The sequence below is a fragment of the Gambusia affinis genome, linkage group LG06 (genome assembly GCF_019740435.1).
Source record: "Gambusia affinis linkage group LG06, SWU_Gaff_1.0, whole genome shotgun sequence".
Lineage (NCBI taxonomy): Eukaryota > Metazoa > Chordata > Actinopteri > Cyprinodontiformes > Poeciliidae > Gambusia > Gambusia affinis.
In genome coordinates this window covers 13,279,318-13,304,126 of record NC_057873.1, presented here as the reverse complement: position 1 = coordinate 13,304,126, position 24,809 = coordinate 13,279,318, and the positions used below count along the sequence as shown (strand labels likewise).

Here is a 24,809-nt window from a genome sequence, read left to right as displayed (position 1 = left end):
TATATATATATATATATATATATATATATATATATATATATAAGCAGTTAATACATGATATTATTAATATTAATAATATACTTATTAATAAGTATATTGTTTATATACTTCTTACATATATTTATAGATATATGCATTTATAAGTTTATAAATACATATACTTATATCAAACAAATATATGTACCCATGAAATAAAAACCAAAATGAATATTATAAAATACTTTTAATGGAAACTTATTTTGTTGATTCCAATTTTGCAAATTACTTATCTATTCCCAGATTTATTCATTTACTTCAAGTTTTATTGAAGTATTTGTCTCTATTTTTTTATTTCATAATGGTTGAGCACGAACGATAATCCTCACTGACTCGCTAATTATTATCAGCTCATTCCATTTCAGTCAGACACAGAAAGATTTAATTGTCTTTCTGAGTTGAGGCATTAAAGGGAACTGAAGGATACTTGCAGAGTTCACATGAAGTTGGTGTTTTATCATAAATGACTATTGTTTTCGATGTGGGGAGTTCTTGCCGGCCCAGATACATATCAACTGTAGATATCTTGCAGAGTGACTTTCGTTGTTGGTTTTACCTTGTCGTGGAAGGTCATGCCATCTGCGATACTGTGCTGTGATCTGTGTACGTCGCTCAGTTGTGTGTTTGCTTTCTTGTATTATTATGTATAAAGACTGACAGGAGAACAGGAAAACAAAATCTCGGTATGAATACTTAAGGAATTTCTTTAAAGTTGCTGTAATTGTACCCACGGGGCTGCAGTACCACTTAGGAAACAAATAGCATGTTTACTGTGGCTATATGTTTCTGGGTACAAAATGTTGAACCTAAAATTAAATAGGTTGAACCTATTTCAAGGAGAAGTTGAGATTAATCTCAAACTGTTTTTTATTTAAAAATATATATATAATATAGACTTATCTTTACCTAAATAAGTCTATAGAAATAAGCTGCGGATTTCTGCTGTAAACAAACTGACCTTACTCGAGTGACGCGAAAAACAAAACTTTCCATTGCAGTTTTGGACAAGATACAAATTTCAATGGAGATTTGAAACCACTTGAGGTTTTTTTTTTTTTTTTTTTTTTTTTTTTTTTTTATCGTTGAGTTTCCATTGAGCAAATTTATCTTTGTAATTTCAAGTTGTGCAATTTTATGGTCAATTGAAAGGCAGCTATTCAGAACGTCTTTAGTGTCTTTGACTGTGTGCCGGTTTCCCTTTGAAATAGATAACACTCTGAATCAATAGATTGTGTTTTTGTAATGAACCACAGATACATTCCTTGATACCGTATCAAAGATTAACCTGTTTCTGGCTCTCAGAAGGTAGACAAAAAACTGTGTTTGTCTACATTTGCCTTTATGGTTTTGAGCATCTTACCTAGTTTGTTACAATTCCACACCCTCAATTAAGTTTTGTCCTTTGTATTATTGTTATTATTATTATTGAATATTTTCTACAATACCAAATTTGAGTTGTACATTTCAGTATTGCTATAATATGTTGAGACACTGCTGTGTTGCAGTGCACTTAATATTACCCTTGATGTTAGTGGTGAAGGTGAGACTTATTAGTGACAATAAGTCTCATCTTGAAGGCTGTCCTTGAGGCTTATCAGTGGTCAAGATAAAATCAATTTTTGACATATCTAATTTTACTTTCAAATGCATTGTTACAATGGACCGTGCTTACATTCACCGTGTTTATAACCATGCCTCCCATTGTTTGTTTTGATAATACTTATATCTGAAACACCAATGGGGTCTGATGGATATCAGGGTGATTTAAGCTCTTTTAAAGCCCCAGGGGTTCCCTGCTTAGACTGTGCATGTGAGCACGTTTCATATTTGTTGTGTCTGCCTTGGTAGCTGCATGGTATTTTATCAGAAAACTTAACATTGACTTCTGCAATTCCCTTGGACCTGAAGGTCTGGCAGAAATATATATAGTTGCCTTGCTGGTACCATGCAGTGATGCATCATTAGTCACCTGGCTTCTGTTGATTAATCTAAAAATATATGTAATGTTGAGTCTTTTATTTCTGTTGTTGCCTCAGGCATAATGGAGATGTTCAATTGCTAGACTTTTAAAGTAATATTTTTTGTAGTCATTTGGGCACTAAAATCTCCTACAAAAATGGTCATATATTTTATTGGTCACCAAACTTGTTCTATTCATCTCCTATCTTTTGATACCCCAAAATCTGTGAATTGATCACTGGACAATGAATTCATTAAGAGAGATAAATATAAATAGATGTTTATTCTAATAACAGCCAATTGCATCATTGCCCACCTTTTTCTATTTACAACTTAAAAAAAATCCTTATTTGAGAAAACATCTCTCTCTGATATAAAATAAAAAATTTAAAATCAACTTGGAGTTGTTGTAGTAATTTTCATTTTTTTCAAAGCTTCTCTTTTAACAGCCATGTAGAAATGACAAAGATTTCCTAAAGAGCATATTTATTCACAAAGCATTTCTACTGCAGTGGATTTTTCCAAAACAAATTTTTAGATTACCGTTCATATTCTTACTTTATTTGAATGAATTAACACTGAAAAAAAAAAAAAAAAAACTGCCGAGGACACAAATGTAATTGCAGTGTAGGTGGTAAAGCCGAGCAAATATTGATGCATTTCGGAGCTTTGAAAAAAAAAAAAACGTCAAATGTGTTTTTCATTATGTTTGAACTGCTCATTTTCCCTCCAAGTGAACAGTCATGCACAGTTATTATGTCATTTTTGGAAATGGATCATTAATCTTTGGATGATTCATCAGCTAATGTCTTAAAACTGAACCTGAGAAACACAGGCTCTAAATGTCTCCATAGTAGTAGGGTTGTGTCATTGCAAAACAAAGAGCTTTTCACCACTGAGGGCTGAAGGAATGCCGCAAGGTATTACGAGTAACAGTCTCAGACAGCTGAAATTAAAGCAGGAACTACAGTGATCTCCTGTTGTTCAGGAATAAGCAGAAAGAATGTGGGTGCTCTGTGGACAACTGGAGATTTCTTCCTTAATATCTTGTGTTCCAGGTTCTTGTTCTGCAAAATTCCTGCTCTCTAGTAGATTTATCATCCAGGGCAAGGCAGCAACCCAGGGCACCAGGGTAAAAAAAGAGGCCTGGATGTGCAGTAAATGATACTCTTATTATATTCTGTCTTACACTAGAACTTCTATGTCCAACCTTATTTGTGATCTTTTTGTGATATAGCCTTAAAAGTATTTTTCTTCTGTTTTGAAAATGGTCCTGCTTCACATTAAAACAACATTTTTATTGTAATGTAGAATAGTTTGCCAAAAAGTGTCTCATCTCAGCCAGCAGACTAAACATGTCAACAACTCGTCTGACAGCTTCAACCATTTTTTTTCTAAGAGACTTTGGTGAGTCTTTGAGTGCTGTACACGATACGAGCTATGATGCTAGGGGTTTAAATGTGTATGGTTGATAAATAAATATATATACAGCAAAAGGGTGCTGTTTTTTATCCATACATGAGCTCAAACCTTCCTCGATATCTAAATAATAGACTGGTTGTAGGTGCTAATTAGCTAAAAATAGTTATTTTGATTAAATTACCTTTCAAATCACACAAACAGGACAGAAAGGTTATCTTATTCAGTGATTTGTCTTGCTAATGCATAAAAAGAAACAACAAACAAATAGCTGAACATACTGAATCAAGTAAGATTTGATTATTTAAATATTCCGCCCAGAAAAAAAAAAAGATCCCACTGTATGATTGGGTGGGCTGAGCTTCTGTCTTTTTCTGACAAATGTGCACACATACCCACGTGCACGCCATACTCCCACATGCAGTTTCATCTTCCTTCCTTTTCTCTAACTCTGGAATCCTCTTACTTCTCTCACAGGCAATCTCTCAATCCCTCTCTTTTTATTAACTTCCTCCTCTTCTCTAGCCCCCTGTCTTCAACCTGCTATCTTTTTTTTCTCTAGTCCTTGCTTCTTCCTCCTTTCTCTCTCGCAGCCGGTGTGTTTTTGACCAGCTCTCTCTGGGGGAGGATGTGTCTCTGTGGCTCTGCAGATCAGTAAAAGACATCCTCTCAGTTTAATTCAAGTCAACCTCGGGCTCCTGGTGCTCTAAGACGCAGCATGTGTGACAGCTCTACAGAGACAGCCAGGAGGAACAGACCAGTCTGATCTGCGTGTACGCGTGCGTGGACTTGTACGTACTACAGACAACTGGAAAACATGTTTAGCCGACAAAAGGAGGTCATTTTTGAGGACATTTTCCTGGTCCTCACGGTTCTTTTGATCTGTTCTGAGTTCTACTGGTCAGGTTTACAGATACGGTGGAAACTTTGGTAAAAAATGTATGACTAATGGGTAGGGTGAGGGGAAGAGTTACTGCAAGTCAGAGATGTAGTTGTAGTTGTTCAAATGAATAGCTGTCAATACAACATACAAAAATGTGTATGAGGGGTGTAGAGTGTTGGTGTTAGTGAGAGGGGATGTGTATTTTATTCAGGCATCTTTTTAACGCCCCTTTCCAGTTTGTATGAGTTAATTTCACCCTGACAGCAATCAAGGCCATCTATAAATCTGTGATGAGAAGCTGCCATGTTGATTAATCTGTGTGAATGCAACTCACATTTATTGGGGGAGGTTGATGCTACTTTATAAATCACTACATAACATATGTGTGTTTGTCATTTCTTTTTCTTTTTCTTTTTTTTGAAAGGTCAAAGTAGGAAATCTAAATTGTCCTGAAGGCATTATTGAACACTGCCCTTTTCATGTGTGTGATGCACACAAGGGATTTGCCTTCAAGCCACAACATGTTAGGCTTTTCACATTAATATTGCATAAGAGAACATTTAAGGCAGAGGAGTCATTCAACAAAAATGTGCACCCTCAAGCTGTAAAAATATTTTTTGCCATTCGCAGGCTGCATAATCATTAAAAATGACAATCAGAATTATATAACTACAATATTATTTTTATTTAATTATTATGATTATATGTTTCACAAATATTAGTATGTAGATTTTTTTGATTACTCAACTTTATTTTCTGCTGGCATTTAACTAGTTTTAGACCCTCCTGAATTGTTTTCTGGTGCAAGAACATATAAAAATAAAATCTACACATATTGCATATTGTGACTTAAGAACTTGACTGCTGCTTTCTCTAACCAATTTTCCATCCCTTGGATAACAGGATGGATTATTCACAACTGCAACTGCATTCACATTATTTTACACACCTGTAAAATACCTATTGCAAATTGTCTTAGGGTATGTTCTTTTCTCCACAAGCCTGGTCTTTTTTATGTTGTATTCCCTCAAATCAATAAACATCATAGTTTAGTGAGAGGAAAGGGAGGATCAACAAAATATAGATTTTGTTGATTTTGCTGAGCTATATTTTTAAGGTGACCCTGACTGCTTGCAAAGTCCCATGAATGCTATAAATACACATCTAAGTACAGTATCAGTTTTGCTCTTGGTGGTTCGTGCTTGAAAGAACATGTCTTACATTATCCAGACACTTTTATGTCTTTGCACATATGTCTACACGACAGGTTTTTGTGCAATTTCTTTATGGTATGTTTCACACTGACAGAACCAAAATTGCCACCTGGTGGATAAAGCATATACTATTCAATCATCACATCTTTTTCTTTAAAGCAACAAATCAATAAGGATAACCTTTCACATGGATGATGACGTATTTCACATAAAGCATATAATGTAGCACAGTATAAAATAACTTCTAACCAACTCTGAGCCTATGTGGACATATTAACACAAATCAACAACACTCTGTCACACTACTCCAGAAGAATCTTTTTGTACTTATAAATTCAATTTCAGTTTTTTTTTTTCCACTATACTGGTGGATCTTCTCAACAAACGTTGACCCTCTCTGGTCACATCTGTGTGACATTCTTTTATTTTATTTTTCACTTGTGGCTTTCTGTTAGCTCACCAACAGTCTCTTAGAGTTTATGGTAAATACAGCAATTTTGTATAAGGTTCTTCCCATTCTCAGTTTATTTTTACCTTGAATTAACAAAGCTAGTTCCTGCTGAATGGTCACTTTAGTTTTCCATCATTATCCTCATAATGACACTGGTTGTGTGTGTCATCATGTTAGTGGATGGTTGAATTTTGGCTGATTTAATAAAATAAAATAAAATGACTTTACCTTACTTTGTGTGTTTGTAGCTTATATTTTAACATGGTTGGTATTGATTTGTTTTTGTGTAACTTGGCAGGGTGGTGTAGCTCAACCTGCTCATCAAAAGCTCAGCAGGTCAAAGTGGTGATGCTGTGAGGCTTGGTTGAGCCATATATAGACCAGAGTCAATGTCTGCAGCTTTGTCTAAGAGTGGCTCAAGAATTTGAACCCCCACTTTTTTGCAAACCACAGTATGTAGGATGTCATGCATGGTAAAGATTGATTTGCCACCTCTCATGGCAAACTGTAGTTCTGATATTCTTACTAATAAAGCCATTTCAAGTTAGCTTGAGTATTGATTATCCCAAAATAGTCTTTCCCTACATCTGTATTTACTTTGAGCCATGGTGCTATTGGTACATCAGCTAACACCATAAGCTATTTGCTTTGTTTATCAGCATCTCAATGTCCTTGTTGATTCCCTGCAAGAAAACAGACTTTCTCACCCTTCTTTTAAACTTTGCCCTGCTGATATGTCCTTCATGTATTGACAGCATTAAAGCTTGTGGGAACATAACGCTACCATTTTTTATTCCCCTGGCATCCACAATGCTGAGGTTACCACTGACATTTTAAAACAGTGGAGATGAACCTGCTGACCGACCTTCATGTTCGTTCCATAATACATTGCAGCTTTGTGTTGTTTGCTGTTGTCTCAACTATCTGCTTTAACTATTTATCTAAAACTGCCAATGGACAACATTACTTGTAGCTGCTTTGGAGATGGTCCCAGTGACATCATGTGCCTTCCTGGTGGGTAGATAGATGAAGTCATACCTCTGCATCTTCATCATTGGACACTGCGTTCATGGTGAAATCTTATTTAGATTCTTTTTAACAAAATAACAGTGGTTGATTATCTGACTTCAGTGTAGAAGATGAAAGTCCATGCACACAGTTGTGTAACTGTGTGCATGGACTAATGCATAAGCCATTCCCAAGCATGCTTTTTCAGTCTTTACATATCTAATTATAAGCTACTGTCTTCTGCTTGCTTTTTACAAGGTCACGCAACCAGGCAACTCTGGAACTTCTTCTTGTATTTATTCAAAATAAGAGTCTCAAACCTTATGTCAAGCCTAAAGCACTATCTTTCAGAGCTAGGGGTCACACTAACGGGTTGAAGGAGAAATATTGTGTTTTTTTAAATATTGCAACATCTCATGCTGTACAATTTTGTTATACTTGCAGGTTATGCATTATGCCATGCAACTCAATCTTTAGTAGAATTATTGTCAGCCAGACAGACATTGGTCAAAGCCATAATTTATGTTTTCGCAATACATTTGACAGAGAAACACTCTGGATCCCAGAACTGGTTTAGCAGAATATTTCAACTTGGGCTATTTTTACTGAGCAGTTTATGTAGTGTGATATTGAGTGCAGCACTGTGTTTTATGTGATATTCTATGGATGTGTTTGCCAACATGCCTTTTTTCAGCCAAAACTTTCTGAACTGTACAGGAAGAGGTTGAAACTTTTGATTCTTCATACCTCAGGCTGTCCAGTTACACAATCACAGTATTTCTCCTTAGTGCAGCGATGAGACAACAGAGCCTAAAAGCAATTTAACAGCTCAATCTATTTTTCCCCTCTTCTTCACACACCTCTCCATCTAATCGTTTACTGCCTCACTGCCTTAAGATTATCTGCAGCTTTAACATCAGCACATCAAGCTCTCACCATTTTGCTCTCTTCTCTGTCTGGTACATTCATATACATATCAATCTCAAATAGTATTAGAACAGAGGAGGCTGTTGTAGGCAGGAGAAGCAAAAACTATCATTGTTACCACTGTTCCTTTAGCCACATTTTTTGAAACCATGAGTTTTCAATATCGCTTCTTTTTAGAAATGCAAAGAAGAAACTATGGTGTGACAGTTGAAAAACGTGAACAAAAGCATGATTGTCAAGGTCAGCTCTGACAGCCTTTCACAGATAACAAAACTATCCTGACACAATGGGAAAACATTTCTCAATGGATTTTTCACTGTTTCCACCAAAGAAACAATATCTTTACTTATTTGTTCTCTCAAGTTGTATGCGGTTTTGATTTTTGGTACACAAAAACAAATCATTAAATGAGAAGCATAGCCCCGGTGACTTGTATGGAAATGTGTTCCCCCCACAACAACAATGAGAACAATACCGTACTCACAAGCAGGAGCAATCCCAGGCCCCTCCTTCAGTGTTCTTCTGTCCTCCTGTGCCGTCAGATACTGTCACCAGCTTTTGTCTGGAGCTTGACTGTAGACGCTTCTGTATGCGGAGCAGAGATGTTCGCAGCTCAAGATGGTCAAACGCAATGGAAGATGTGTCATGAGTGACATCCAAAATCTCCCTACGGTTTTACATTCTCAGACCCGGCCCCTGGAGAAACAGGAGCACAAGAGAGAGACAGAGAGAGCAAGAGAGTTGTGAGTAAGAATGGGCCTCCTCTTCCACATACAATGAAAGCATTGAAAAAAAAAAAAATGGAATGAGCAGGATGGCAGCTGGGAGGAGAGCGCTGCCATACTATAACAGCCAGTGGGTCATTGTCAGCCCAGTGGAGTGTGACAGATTTCTGTGTTTGTATCTGGACAGCTGTCAGTGAAGATAAACACTGAATTAGTTCTTTGCATACGTTACACACTGCCTCAGGCCTCGTTCACACCAGACTAAGACCACACCAAGACAATATCAACCAACCAGAACTTGGATGGGTCTTTAAGAGTTCTTGAGGTGTGTCAAGAATGTAATGTTCTCCCCATTACTTGTGAGAAATGTTAAGAATTTAACTCCAGTGGTAAGATTGTGGTGGTTCATTATTGTGGTAACAGCATATTTGAGTTCTCTTTGGAGGATCTTGGGAGCACCAGCCGAGTTTAAAATAAAGTGGCCGGAGGCTGGCAATTCTCTAGGTAAAGCAGGTGTGGCGTGCTCTCCATGGCTGTTTACCAATATCTTTAGACTGAAGTGTGAGTGGTGTCCCCAGGTGGTCTGGAAGATGTGTGCAGATATGAATGTCCTTCGATGACCAGGCATCGACTGTTTGGCTTTGGATGAAGAGCCTCAAAGCCAATATCCTAAAGCATCTAAAACTAACTATCCATAATTTCCTCACCAATATTCACACACACAATGATTTGTCCCCTTGCACAGAGATGCACTGGGCTCTCCTGTATCCTCTCACTCTGCCAAAAAACTGATAAAAATCCCTATAATGTTTTCTTACACATTAAGTCGGAAACTGATGGTGGAGGTGCAGAAATCTCTTCCATGTATGCACAATTTTTGTAGATTGCCAGGAAACATTTTAGTTCACATGTGATACGAGCATTGGTGATAGACAGCTTTCTGAAAGAATGTTGGTAGCATCCGGTTGCCCACGAATGCAAGCTAGATTAATGTGTTTTAGATTTGCTGTAATCCGTCATTTGGTCATACATCCCAAATACCACAAGGCAGTCCTATACAGCTGTGATGGAGGACTTAAGGAAAAGTGATGGGATATTTATTTTTTGCTTCACTGCAATTTTAAAACAAAAGTACACATTTATAAATAATTATTATAAATGTCTGGATGTGTAAATATTCTTTTTAGCCTCTGACATACATGACTTAAAGTAATCTTAGGATAATCATTAATCAAAATGCCCATTATGTCCTACAAACCTTCCAGGCACGTCGTCAAATAGCAATGTGACAATTTATGCAGCATATCAGCTAATAATATTTGCCTTTAATGTAATGCGTATCCTCTGGCGATAAATTCATTATACAAAAATGTCCATTTGGGAGAAGTGACACAAACATACCAGCTGCAATGCACTCTCACTCCAACACAATTCCTCTGCATGACTCCCTCAGCTACTGCTCTCCATTATTGAAGAGACTTCCTCTGTGGGTCTCATCTGTCACTGTGCTGGCTGCACTTGCTTGTGGGCAGCCACTGTGGATGTAGAGGGGGACCAGCTGATGCCACGCGAGGAAAACCAAAAGGGGTGCGCACATTAACAGCCTAATGACAGGATGTCATCTAGCGCTGCATGCCACATTTGTTATTGGTTTAATCTAAATTCAATGGGGTTGTCATCAAGGGGGAAAGTAATTACCTTCAAATCCACAGGGGAATGGCCTTTGTATGAGTCCAGCTGAATTGTGAATACTCGACCTGAGCAGCATGATTTAAGCATACTCTGCTGTTCCAAGTCACAGGAAAGGAAGAAATCATGTGGGGAATGATTGTAGGGCAGAGCGAGGAAAAACAACTTACAAGGTCATCCTTTTGGGTAAACTAAAATGTTTTATTTATTATTCTGTATGGCAATAAAAACAGACAAAGACGAACATTTCTGCAATGTCAGCTGTCGTAAATGTATGAGGTACTACACTGAGCTCAAGGGACACTGAAGAAGGTATCAAAACACTAAACACCTGCTCCTCCTACATGACAGGGAGCAATATATCACTCCACCACCAATGATATTATTTCATGTTCGGAACACGGTTGGTGTAGTATCTCTATTACATCTCCTCCTCAGCGGCAGCTTTATCAGGGTGGATCCTGAATGGATATTAAATCTGAACATAAGAGTAAGGAGACTTTGAAATGAACAAAAAAAAAGATAACTAAAAACACATTAAAAAACTGAAATATGTTTTTTTTAAAAACAGAAATAAATGGAGTGTGATCAAACCAGGGAATACAAATGAGTGTGTATATCAAGAATGAAGGATTACAAAGTTTCCTGCAGGTTTTTCCAATATGGTGACACACTCTAACAAGAATAATCCTTTTATAAGGTGGAGTAATAAACAACAAAAATAGGCACAGGATGTCAGGCTGTGCCACTGTTATGTACGAACCCAAAATCTCTTATGCTTTGCTTTGGTTGATGTTTTCTGCTTACATTATTTAAGGTACAAGTAGTGCAAAGAAATAATGAATGTTTTATGATGAAATAAAACATCATAAAACATCATTAGTTTAGTCAAATAGTTAGCATTTTGTAAATCCAAAAACCTGCCGATCAAAATGTCTGTATATCATAAACAGCATGGTGTTTAAGGCTCATTAACATCTATGTGATTAAAAGGAAATATAGACTGATGTCTATTTGTTATTTTAGAGTGTCAGTAATTTGTGAAGTAAATTTGCACAGAGTGTAAATTTTCCTGTGACATTAAAATCCGCAGTTCTCCCAGAAATTGCTGATGTATTCCGAGCATAGAAACCTCAGACAGCAGCAGCTGGCTGTAACACTGTTCAACCACTGTTCTGTCATGTTCTGCTCTGTGGCCAGACATCGAGCACGTAATCACGCCAGAGCATGTGCGTGGGTGCATGCTCACTTTCACACACTTTTTTGAAAAGTTCACACTGTGCAGGAGGATGTGGTGTGTGTGTGTGCATGTATGTGTTTTTTTTTTTTTTTTTCTTGTCCGTGGGCTGACCATGTCAGTCTTTCCATCTGACATTGACAGATCAGTGGACAAAGTCTGGAAGTAGAGGGCTGGATAGAGAACAGGTATTGACTTCACACCTTCTTCTAACTCTTTCGAAAACCGGTTGACCTGTTCCACACTTATTTTAACCAGGTTTTACTTTCATATATATAATTTTGTGCACTGACTGTCAAAAGATTATTTTCCACAGTTACTTTGTGAAAGAAGATTATAAATTAAGTACACCAAGCTGCAAGTATGTTGTAGTGACTGTGCCCATTTCACTCTTCAGGTGGAAGATACAGTTTACAAAATTATGCAACGTAACTATTTTACAGTCACAATAGAGAAAAGCTATTGTTTTAGTGTTATTAGTTATTTGCATTCTCCACAAGCCAAACACAGCAGTCATGTGGAACAAGGTGCTCTGGAAAGATGAGACCAAAGGTGGATTCTTTACTTGCAAAGTCTATGTGTAGAAGAGAGAACTAACTCTGTAGTCACCCTGATGATACTATTTACATGGTAAAAGGTAGTGGTGGTGGTGGTAGGACTATGCCATATGAAAAGAGCTGGCAAGATGGATAGAGCTAAAGTTGGGGCAGTACTGGGGGGAAAATGCCTGCTAAAGGTTGCAAAAGACTTGAAAGTATGGTCAAAGATTTACTTCCCTATGGGATGGAGACCTTCAGATAATAGTGCTTAAGTGTTCTCCTGAAAATGCCTCTTTTTGTCCTTCATAAAGGCAAAAGAGACATTTGCCTTGGCTTTCAACCAGCTGTACACACACAAGTGTGAAGTCCTACAGTGCAGACATTGGATTGAAAACTGATAATGATAGTTAATGGCTGAAATTGCATTCTGCCTAGCAGTCAATTGCAACAATTTCTTGCTGGAATTATTGCAATTACAACTGGTGTTGTATTTTAAATGTATATCTAAACTCTTATTGGTTGCTTCACTCCACTACACACTTTACGCACCTACAGCATAATCAAATAATTTTAATGTCACAAACTAACACGATGTAAACTTTGCCATGACGACCTGAATAGAGAACCCATCAAACATAAACTAAACTCTTCTAAAATGTTGAGGGCACATCAGATAATGCCCAAGATAACTGAGCTGAGCCGGTGGCCTTCTTCATTCTAAGGACATCTGTCATGGTAGAGAAAATTGCCAGGTTTTCCATGAAAGAGAATTCAGCGATGCCTCTTCAGCATGACTCAATGATTAATTCAAGAATGTCACTCGGTGGGTAAATGCTCCTTTATTCTTGTGTTAGTGGTTAATATTAATAATGCATGGCCGGGTCTAAGTTCAACATCCGTCTTGGCAAAGTTCGACATGGAAAGGTTTCACCAGCTGTGCATGCTTGTCAACACATCCCTTCTTTCCCCCTCTGCCTCTCTTTCCACTTCAGGCTAACGACTCTATTTCTCCAACTGCTTCTGGCTCCAACACATACCCCTGATGGGAAGATGTGGGCCATCAGCAGTAATTGGAGGAGTTGTGCTGGGCGAATTTCTGTTGCAGGACGCTGCGACGTGATCAATTCAGAGAATGCTAGAGGTGGTTAGGCGGTCTGTAGACCCCCACAGCCCCATGACAGTTCAATGGAGCTCGTGCCACAGAGCGTAGGATATCCATTTACAAGAACAATCGTCAACTGCAGGTCACCATTGAGCCCTGAGAGCTCCCAGCTATCCAGTTAAATCATAATTACCCATTTAGTCCATTATCATCTGGGAAGAGGTGCACTGAATTTAATGTTAGCATTTCATTATACTCACATTAAAGAATAAAGGAAATGTCAGAGGCTTAATGGCAATGATGTGATATAATTATCTCCAAGGTGATTTATTTGAAAGATTTCCCAATGATAATCTCTTGACACCCTCATACATTCTGCGAGATACACAATGTAATTGCACACACAGTGTTCAGCGGCACAATGAAATAGCATGAGATGTGACTGATGGGGGCAGTGAAGGCCTCACACAGCCAACATGATTTGCATATTAGTGACAGTACACAGGCTTGTGTCTTCTCATCACAGCTTTGGAGAACAGCCTTTATTATTGTCCTCCTCTTTTTTGGGAAGGGGGTGGTTTTCTCTCAAGACTAAAACAACACTGCACTGAGCTGAGGCTGGTCGCTGGTTGTCATGGCAACACAAGGCAGCTGGGACTAGTGGTGTTTGAAAGAACAAAAAAAAAAGTCTTGGCAAAGGTTAAATCCAAAGAACAATTTATTTATACCACGCTGGTGCATTACCCTTTATCACTGCTGGGGTTTTGTTACTTACTGTAAGGGACTCTTTTAACAACCCTTCCAGGAAATACCAAAATGACTTTAACAGCTTAGAAGGAATTTATTTTCCAAGATCATTTTATTAAGAAAATGCACTACAGGAGCACAACCGAACTAAAGAAATAGTTGAACCAAAAACAGGTACATGGTTTAAACGCAAGTTTTCCAGGAGTGGAAGAACATCCATCCATCCATATCTGCATACATGCATACACACATACATAGATACATACATATTTACATAAAGTAAATGAGCACTTTATTGAATGATTACAACATTTCTTGAGAACTTATGTTAAGCTGATTGACCTCTAACGTAAGCTCTAACGTAAGCTCATTATCTACCCTGGACTGTTGTGTATGTTCTACAATTAATCCCACAATTATTCATACCATTAGCAGAATTAGATTTAAAATGATTTTTATTCAACCAAAGATTTGAATTTGCTTGTGATACAACATAGATCAACATAGACATGTCTTAAAACATCAATATTCAGAGAATTATTCCCTTTTATCTACATTTTGTGAAAATGTTGTGTTGAAATTCATTCATACCCTTCAGTGATCAATGAAAAATCCACTAATCAAACCCTTCTAATAATTTTAAGCTAATGGATGATTCGTGTTGGTGATGAGCCCGACAGACAAAAAAACACTGCTCTTGCTAAACCGCCAAAATACACAATCTTTAGAAATATGGTCTCTAAAATTCCAAACCCAGCATCTTCTCGCCACAAAACAACAGTGCTACCAACCCCATCACTGTGCAGTCTGTCGGTCTTAAATCTTTTCCTTCAAACCGATGATCTCCCTTCAGTTTTTAAATTGAAATTAAGGTTTCTCTATTAAAAGAAACCTTAATTTTGTTCATAAGCACAAAAAATCATTGAAGACTTGTTTATGATAACCTTTAAACCGTGGTTGCAGAACTTGCTGTGGAGACCCCTTGGGGATTCACAGCCAAAAGACGGGGGGGAAGTCATGGGTTTAAAGGTAATCCCCTGTAAAATCATCTTGGTTCCCCATTGCCAGACACAAACACACAAATTCAAAACTTACACAACTTCTGGGATATTCAGATCCCTGAGCGAGAATTTCTAGCTTGAGCAAGAGCTGTGGAGCTGTACCAGAATAACAACAGAAGCCTGAAGGTGCTCCAGCATGAATAAGTCGCTCTCTGGGGTTTTAAACACGTAATAGCTGGTAGATGTGTCCTGTAGGAACATATCACTACTCTTCAGTCTCTTTTAAATGCCAGCGGGTGGAAATTCAGTTTCAGGCATAATGTTTTTAAAATACCGTTAGTGAGGCAACAAAATTTACACTGGAACAATATTGAATTTGTCAGTAAACTCTGTCCATATCTACTGTAGAGTTTACTATTTTCCCCTTCTGTAGTGCTTTATCCTTGGAGTGGCTGAAACGGAAGACTAGTGTTGATATTTGGAGTGCCATTACACTAATAGTGCATTCACTGCCAATGTGAAGCAACCACAACCTTTCTTTAGATGCCTTTCATCTTTGCAGCTGTCGCTCAACTTTCCTGGGTCATTTTCAGTATGAGTGATGGTGCAAATCATCCCAGGGAAATAGTCAAGGAGGGGAGTAAGTGCTGTTGTTTGCCCCTGAAAACTCAGCCCATCATGTCTGATTTACAGCAATGCAATAGTATAAATAGGTATTGTATAGTTTAAATGGTCAATGTCAGACACTTTGAAGGTGATAGGATGCTTCAGGATTATAGCCTTCATTGGCTGGATACTTCTCAGCTGTGGCAGTGGCTGCATAAAAGGAAGTGCATGCTGACTGAAATCCTTATAACTTAGTTATAAGGCTTTTCTTAGTAGTATTTTATACTGCTGGAGTTCAACCCTGAGATATTTAATGAATAGTCCATTTAGAGCCTATGTTCATCCTGACTGAGATATTGAAGATATATCTATGTAGTCAATGAGCACACTGTGCCACTGTGTATGCTCATCCTTGTGTGAAATATTGAAACAAAATAAAAATAATGCCAGAGGAACTTTCTGAGTTTTCTCATTGGTAACAAAATGCCGCCTAACTCCTTCAGGTTGCTGAATGTTTCCCTCCACCTGTGTGCATTGAGTGCCTTGAACAAGGCCGTACCTACTGGTGTAGTCAGGCAAACAATAAGACAATCCCTTCAACATGCTCTCACGATTGAATTCTGCACAAGCTGCAATTAGATCGCTCCTTAAGGAGGACTCCTTGACACACCTAAAAGGTAATACTATACCTTGAATCTATCAACACAATCACATGGTTCATTCTCCTTGTTGTCATAATTACTGCAGCTTAGGGAAATTGAGGGGCTTTTGTTCCTGTAAAGCTGTGGTTTAAAAATATCTTGCAGAGAAGAGAGCCACTGGGAGAAACGTACTGAAAAGATCAGTGCTTCTGTGAAATATGACACTGTCTCTTATACTTGAGCTGCTTCTCCATTTGTCAAGTTTCACGCTGACCATTTAATGTCTGTTTCCATTCTAGCCCAGTTTGGAGTATTTCCTCAATGTTAAAGGTGCGACTATAGAGGGGAACGTGGTGAGCTGTTAGCGCGCAGAAGCTGTGGTTGGCTCTTCAGTTATATTAGTAGCGACACTCAGCAATGTAGTACCTGGAGGTTGTAATTGTGATGGACCAAGCAGATATTTTATCTTGTCTTACAGAAATTGCTTGCCTTTGGATTGCAGATTTAATTGATAATACAATCAAAAGATATAAAGCAATATCCACGCATGAACTTTATTTCAAAGAAAATTCCCACAAAAGAATTATATGCACATCACACCGAAGTAACATTACGTAGTTTCGGAGTTTCCCACTAGAAGTTTTGTGCTATAACTTCCATCTTCAGACAGAACGCTGACCAGAGCTTCGCTGACCAGAACTACAGTGACCAGAGCTGCACTGCTTCTTGCTTCCTGATTGTGAACCCATTCTTCACACGTGCTTCTTTGCAGGGCAGCAACATCATGGTTGCTCCTCTCTGAAAGTTGACACTTGTGTGCCTGGCGATGCTCAGTTTTAAACTCATATGTACACTCATATAGCAGATGGCATGTCCATTGCTCCGCTGTGGTGGTTGAAATGTTGTTTGGAGTTTACATTCAACATTTCTATGTCTGTCTGTCCTTCTTTTTATCTTATCTAACTATTTATCTATCTTATCAATCGATTTATCTAATCTTTATTATCTATTTATCTAATCTTTCTTGTCTGTGTCTTATTTATCTTCTTAGAAAGCAGGTGTGTGTTTCTCAACAGAGGAATATACTGACAGGTCAGATCAGAGCACAGATGAATGATGAAGCTGAGTCCTCCATCTGTCAGTGGCTGGCCGGACGCAGCTCTGTCTGCTTCTCTCAGCCGTGGTTTTGTATTTTAAGAGTGAAATGTGAACTCTGCTGTCCTATTAGCACGATGCTTCCTCCATCGTCACGTCTAAATGGTGCCAGTTCTGGCCACTGCGGAGGGTGTCATAATATGAATCTGAGTTATTGAGGCAGTCCGTCTTGATTTGATGCAGCTATGGTCACTTGGAGAAGGACGGTTATTCTCTTCGTTGACTGAAGATCAGGGAAAACCTTTTACTCTGAAGGAATGAATGTGTCTGAATCCATACGGGTACATTCCAGTCCACCATACAGTCAGTTTATCTGACAGAACCACAGGAGGCTGATGTGTCTATTCCAAAATGAGAACTTTTTAAAATGCAGTCGAGCACATTTTGCGCTCCCCTGAGGCTCTATATGCTGAAAGCTCTAAAAAGCCCTCTACAAATATGTCAAATGGATTTGTTCATTCATTGCTAGTCTGGGCCTCTGCTTAAGGCATTAACATTAAGTTTTTTTCCCTCATATCCTTGGACTGTGAACTGTTATAGCATAGCTCAAAATGATCAATGTGACAGGCCATGATTTGGACTTGAAAGAACTCTCCTCTGCTAGTTTCCCGAAAAAGTCTGCATGAGAAAATGAAATTATATCACTTTCTTTGTTCCCTCCACTTAATGGCTGCCAAGGGGTTGATTTGTCAGCTCAGTTCAAGAGAAGACCCTCCCTCTGTCTAAATTGCAGGTTGGATTTTCCTCTCATACCGAAGATCCTCTTCTAATTGCCTCCTAAAAAGTGTCTTGTGAAACAGCTGCTTTAATGAAGAGAGAGCGAGAGAGCCGAGCTAGCAGAGCACGTTACAAACATCCAACTTGGAGGTGTGCTATAATTGCTGACCACAAAAATGAACTTCTTTGAAGTATTTCAAAGGTCCAAAATCCGTCGGGAAACAGTTGATGCTGGATGAGATAAATCCTCTGTTCTGCATATTTCACTGCACAGATTAATTGCAGGACACATTCCAAGTCTGATTATCTTGCAGAATCTAATTACATCTCAGCTGTGCACTTCAGGTGCCTGTCTTGCTTTAATAATGAAGGTGTATCTGGCATGAATGGCTGTTTTTTTGGCACTAAACATTAAATAAACAAGTACACAGAGCATCTGTGTGCGCACGCATATCTGCAAGTCTTCTGCAACAATGTGCAGCTTCAGTGGCTAATTGATGTTGAAATAATTGCTGTTTGTGAACCCATTTGTCAAGCTTAGACTGGATGTTCACTCAGGCAGTGTATGCTCATGTGGAACACTTGCTTTAGGCAAAAAAAAAAAAAAAAGGCCAGTTTCCTGAAGTGAGTGATGGGATGTGCTGGAGCAACAAGACCTTCAATTTTTCACAGTGTTATCACAGAGAAACGTACATCTGTGAGGAAGCCTGACATTAAATTGGGGGTCACGAAGGTTTGATCTCAAAGAGACTGCTTTAAAATCTGTTCGGTATTTACCGGATTTAAGCAGAGGGAAACAGGTTCCACAAATAGAATTGATTACTCTACTGCAAACTCAAAAGTAAAATCTGACCCTTGATCTCTTAACATTATTATATTCCAAAAGCAGTGAATTTACAAAGAAGAAGTAAGGAAAAACTTTTTCCCTTTAAAAATGTTGGAAGTCAGCCTGAAAAGAAACCCATCTGTAGGCTAGTTATTGTGGCGGTGGCATAAATAAGACTAAGACCCTGATTTAGTCTGACCCAGTACATTTGGATTTAATTGTCTTAAATGTTTTGTTCAAGCTTTTGTAACTGCAATTAAACAGCTTAAATATTACTGCTGTATAGAAGAAAGCACTGCAGGATATCCTAAAATAATTTTTTCAGTTACATTTTTTGCCATTTTGAACTTCATTTTTTGCTATTCTTACTCATAAGGCACATTTTTAAGCAAGCTAGTGTGACAGTAGCCCAAGAAAAAGAAACGTTCTGTTCCTTCCCTGTTTTCCTAACAGCTCTTTTAATTTTACATTTTGATTTGTCTGCCATCTACTTATACACCACTACTGAGGCAATCAGAATTCCTGGTTAATTTCAGACACTTTGGAAGCACTTGTAAAAAACAGGAATGAAAATTACCTGTCTTAAATTGAAGAACCTATAATCACTTAATAAATTATGTAATTTATCAATAAAACACAACACAATGTAAATGGGAAGCAGTTCTGCATTTCAAATGGCAAAATGGTTTTCACACAATTGTGTGATTTCTGTAGGTAACAAGCTTACTTTGAAAAGCAGAAACAAATTGCAGTAAACAATGAATATAATGGAAAATCTAAATGTCTATGAGAAAATACAGCACATAAAATGAACCACTTACATCCAACAGATGGATTTTCAGAAAAAAAGTTTTTTAACAAGAATGTTTTAATTAGCCTCAAATTTATAATTAGAATAGCAGAAAATGTTGGGATATGTACAACTTACAGAGCACAGGACTTTTTAATCTAAACACCAACAATTAAAATAATTCTGAATTCAATAAAGCAGACAAAATTAATTATAACTGAGCATATTAGCAAAATCCCAAAAATTCCCAATTGAAGCTGCTTTGAGCACTAAACTGAGCAATTAAACAGCCCTGTCTTCGTAAACAAAGCTAAACTTGCATAGAATGGAATATTGTTTGTGATTGTTTACTGTCCTGAGCACTCAGCAAAAAATCTCATTAACACATGTAAACATCAAACCAGACAACATTTACAAATTGATCTTCATAAGACAAATTTGGAGAAATAAAAAGCACTTTAGACTTCACTTTGAATTTATAGTAGGATTTATACTTGGAAGTTTGAAGCTTTCATGTGTTTTTTTAATTTTATTTTTATTTCGGACAGGGCCAATTTAAGCTTGAAATGAAAATCACAGTCAAAGGGAGTTTGCAATTAAGCTAACGCAAACTATTTTCGTGCATGCGTGTGTGCGTGCCACAGAAGTGTTTGTGTGAATAGGTACAGCTGATTACATTCCTTTTTTATAAGCAAACTTATCAGCTCAGGAAAAAGAAGAAGTTTTAAGTCTTTATAATTAAAAGTACATCACTCAAAGATTTTTTTAAATGACTCCGGGTCACTTGTAGTGTCAGTATAACCAGCAGCAATTGCAATTCCCTGATTTTTAGGATCTTTCTAGCCTCTTTTCATCACTCAAGTTCTTTCATATCATGTCACATACTTCTTACCACCTCTTGCAAGACTTAGTGGAATTACTCAAAAGATCTAGACATAATTACGCTGTCTAAAACTATAAAAAAAACATGCTTTATGCCACAATTTGATGACAACTTGCAGATGGTCCTGAGGTGCCTTGTTCAGGCAGGTGAATAAGGAGTTAAAACAATCCAATATCGAAGGCACAAATGGATGAAGGACAATTTCCAAATTGGATTGTGAGTGTGACCATCAAAACCAAAGTCAGTATCAGAATTCACCTCAAAGTTACCGATGGAAGACATAAGATGTCATAAGATTGGCATAAGATGCTAAATGGACCAAGGTTTTCCATTATTAGACTTGTATGTTTTTCTTGAGAACAAACAAGAGTTACTATTTGTTTTTATTTAATTAGAGAAAATGTTTTGCCATCCAGCTTTTGACACAATCAAAGCACTTCAGCAATGATTCAGTTTCTCAGAAAAAGTTGAATATGACCTAGGTGTAATAAAAGAAGTATCTTTAATTCTAAAATGTTAGGGTAAAGTTTCTGTTTTGAAATTACTGTTCATCGCTGAAGAGTCAGTTCAAAGTGCTGTATCCAAGGTTATGGAAAGTTGGGTGGAAGGAAAAAAAATGTGGTAGAAAAAAGTGCATAAGAAGCAAGGAGATGCAGTCTTAAGAGGAGCAACACCAAAACCTATTTCAGAGTTTAGGACTTACATGGTGTGCAGCTGGATTAAGAGGTCTAAGAGGCACCACACACAGTAACGTAGGACAGTTTGAGGTCCAATGTGAAGTTTCCACAGTCAGTACAGATTTGACCGTTGTATGATATGTTAGTGTTTTGCACAGCCATCTACCTCCGTATTTTAAAGCATTTCTCATAATTCCCTCCCCTGACGAGTTTTATTGGAGATGCTGACTCCATTTTCCAGCTGGACTTGGCACCTGCCCACACTGAAAAGGTACCTGCTTTAATGCTCATGATTGATGAGATAAGATTAAAGCATTATTGTCCATAGAAATGGAAATTCAATTTACATAATCTGTCACACGTTTCTTCTGTAGCAATGCACCCTGAATGGCCTCTCAGATGGCAGAAGTTCAAATTCCCTGCTCATCACATGAGCTGAGCCCATAGAGATTATGTCTGCCACTTCTTCACAGCTCAGTAAATTTGTTTCTCCACTGAATGACTTACAATTGGCATGATTGGCCAGTAAACAAGCCTGATTGAACCTATGAATCTATGGGGGTAATGTCAAGATGAGGAATGAATGCAAATGTGGACCAGGGTCTTAGCATTCTATCAGAGCTACAGAATGATCAACCCCATGACATGCTGCACTAATGCAGTCGGTAATGCAAACTGAGCCCTGATTAAGTAATGCATGCAACACATAAAACAAGCACACATTTCTTTATTCAAACTCCTTTGAGTTTTCGGTTTTAGCTGTAAGCCATAATCATCCCACTTGTAATTTATCACTCTGACTTTAATGCATATGTATATAATAAATTGCGTTTACCATTTTAATGGAATCGCTGCAATGAATTTACTTTTTCAAATATGTTTGACTTGTCGAAGGAACTGAAAAGAGCACTGATGTAGTTGGACATAAGAGATGCTGCCTTACATACCGAAAAAGACAGAAGAGATCAACGTTCACAGGCTCTCTTGACATAATGTCTGAATGCTTGATGTTGGAGCTGAACACTGCTTTCTGTCTCTTTTTCTTTTTAGATTCGAATGTATATCTTAACTACTGACAAGTCAACAAGATTTAAACTCGGCAGCCATTAGGGCATACTCTTACTGACAGGACGAATAGTAGCTGCTCCTTCAGCACCGTAAGCTACTCTCTTGGAGGATAAAGATATATATACAACTATTAAGTTTGACTGATGGTTGAACAGTGGCTTCTCTGCAGTTACAATCTGTTTGCGTATCAATGGAGTAATGGTGAATAAGATGTTTAAAAAAAAACAAAAACGTCTTTTTTTTTCAAATAAGAAATTTCAATGATGTCTACATTCCTCATTCCTGCTGTTAGTGCATCTTTTCTCCTCTCTGACCTGCACCCTGCCTCAGATTCTCATGCAAAGTGTCATTTAGGCTGACACGAGTCTGCGCAGCATCCTTCAAGCACCTCTGTCTCCTTCTCACTGCTCATTTTTTTAAATAACTACTTGGAGCCCTGCTGAGCACGGCCCACAGTGGACAGAGCGATTTATCGTGCTATTCTTTGGTCACAACAAAACATTGAGTGCCTTTTTATAAGCCATGAGTCAAAGTTACCAGCCAGAGAAGAAAATATAGCTTTAAAATAAGCACCTTTTTGCTCGTGCTGGGACTTTTTCCAGTGTTCCTACTCTTTTCACACTGCGGAAAAGGCAGTGGTGCTCATTTTTCACAGAGGCCACCAGACTCCAACACGTTGTCTGGTTTTGATGAATAGCGTAAGGGTCTCTGTCCTTACTCTCCCATCCATCAGCTGCTGTGGATCTACAGCATCAAAGACAGACAACTCTTGCCAAAAAATCTGCACAACTTCAAGAAGGGATCTGATACCCAATACTGAACTTAACGTCTTCTCAAAAGACCTGAGTGGAGTTCTGGTTGAAAAAGATTCAATTCTTTTGTGTCGATTTTTTTTGTTGTTGTTTATTTCCTTACTCAGACTGACTTTGAGGCAAAGTTACATTTCTACTGGATTTTTATGTTTGTTCTGCCCATTCAGCGATTTGTAAGGTACACATTTGGAACTTTTTACATTTCATCATGTAGCAATCACAAATTTTCATCTATTTCACTGAGCTTGTATGTGGTAGAACGACACAAACTATGACAGTTGAAGTGAAAGAAAAAGGATACATTTCTTGGTAGCTTAGGTGGTTACAGTAAATTTGGGAGCATGTGCTCTGCTCACATTAGACCAATATTTATTTTATACTATGAAAGGTGAAAACAAACACTGCACATCACACTGAATAACACTGACACATTGATGTGGCAGCATCATGCTGGGGGCATGCTTTTTTCCGCAGTGACAGGGATGCTGCTCAGAGTTGCTAAGAAGATGAATGAACATAGATACAACAATCCCTAAATAAAGCAGGTTAATGACCCTTAACCTACAACCAAAGCTGCTAGGGAAAAGTTTAGATTAAATTGCCTTCTGGTGTTAGGCACTTTGGTTCATTCTAAATCCATTTGACAATCTAAGATTAAAAGTCTCTTCATCCAGTCTGCTTCAGCTGTTATTGCACAAAAATCTGACTGTATAAAGAAATTACTAAAGAGTGAATTTACATTTTACTAAAAAAAAAGCATTATGCAAACTAAAAAAATAAAAAAAATAAATCAAAATTGTATGAATGTTTTTGCAAGGTCCTGTAGAAGCCACTTAAGACTATGTCTTTTTATGCAATTCCAAAATGTATACCACTTATATATCATTTTTGGCTTTAAAGTAATTCTGGCTCATACAAAAGCTAGTTTATGAATTAATGTCATGCAGTATACAATTCTCAACACAAAAAGCCAAAGTGCTGGATCCCTTTTAGGCCCTGCTTGATGTGCAGTACTCTCTCCCCCCTTTTTTTTTTTTATCCGCAGCACAAAAGGTTCTGAGAGCATTTCACTTGTATGTATAATGTGAAAGCCCTGTCTTTTATTATTTTGTTCAGTCTGCATCAAAACCGCACACATGTATTTTGAGCCGGATTGATTATCACAAGGAATCGTCACTCAAAAATATCTATAAAACCAGCAGTGGTCCTCAGATAAAAAAAAAAAAAAGAAGAGGAAAATCAACACACAGAGGCGGCCTCTTCTCAGTCCCTGGATGAAACCTTTTGACAGCTCACACTTTTTGACAGCTCACTGTTTTTTCAGACTCAACGCAAAATCTCTTGATTACAGAATTGACTGGTCCTCTGCCACATAGGTAGACTACTCTGAATATGCATTCAGATAAAAAGTACTTTTTGAAAATAAGAATCTTTAAGCAGGTATTGAAAATACTTTTTATGAATCCATATTTCTGTATAATACAATGTTTTTATTGATCTAATATAGTCTATAACGTGTTTCACTTAGAGGTAAAATTCCTGAAATTTCAGTAATATTAAAAAAATTTTTGGATGGGTTTGGATTTTTTCAAGTTTGGTACAAAGTTATTAGCATATAGCACTAATTTACAATATGGAACTTGTGACACAGTGATTCTTGCGGTTTTGTTGCATTTGCATTCACGGAAGACTACATT

General features: G+C 37.7%; 1 protein-coding gene across 4 annotated transcripts in view; it reads right to left on the bottom strand.

Annotated features, from left to right (window-relative positions):
- b3gat1a (beta-1,3-glucuronyltransferase 1 (glucuronosyltransferase P) a) overlaps positions 1–24,809 on the bottom strand; it is an 84,490-nt gene that overhangs the window by 36,334 nt on the left and 23,347 nt on the right. For all 4 annotated transcript variants that reach the window (XM_044118977.1, XM_044118974.1, XM_044118975.1 and 1 more), the window contains exon 2: positions 8,382–8,593. The gene's annotated coding sequence lies outside the window, so the exon portion shown is untranslated. The remainder of the gene's footprint in view (positions 1–8,381; positions 8,594–24,809) is intronic.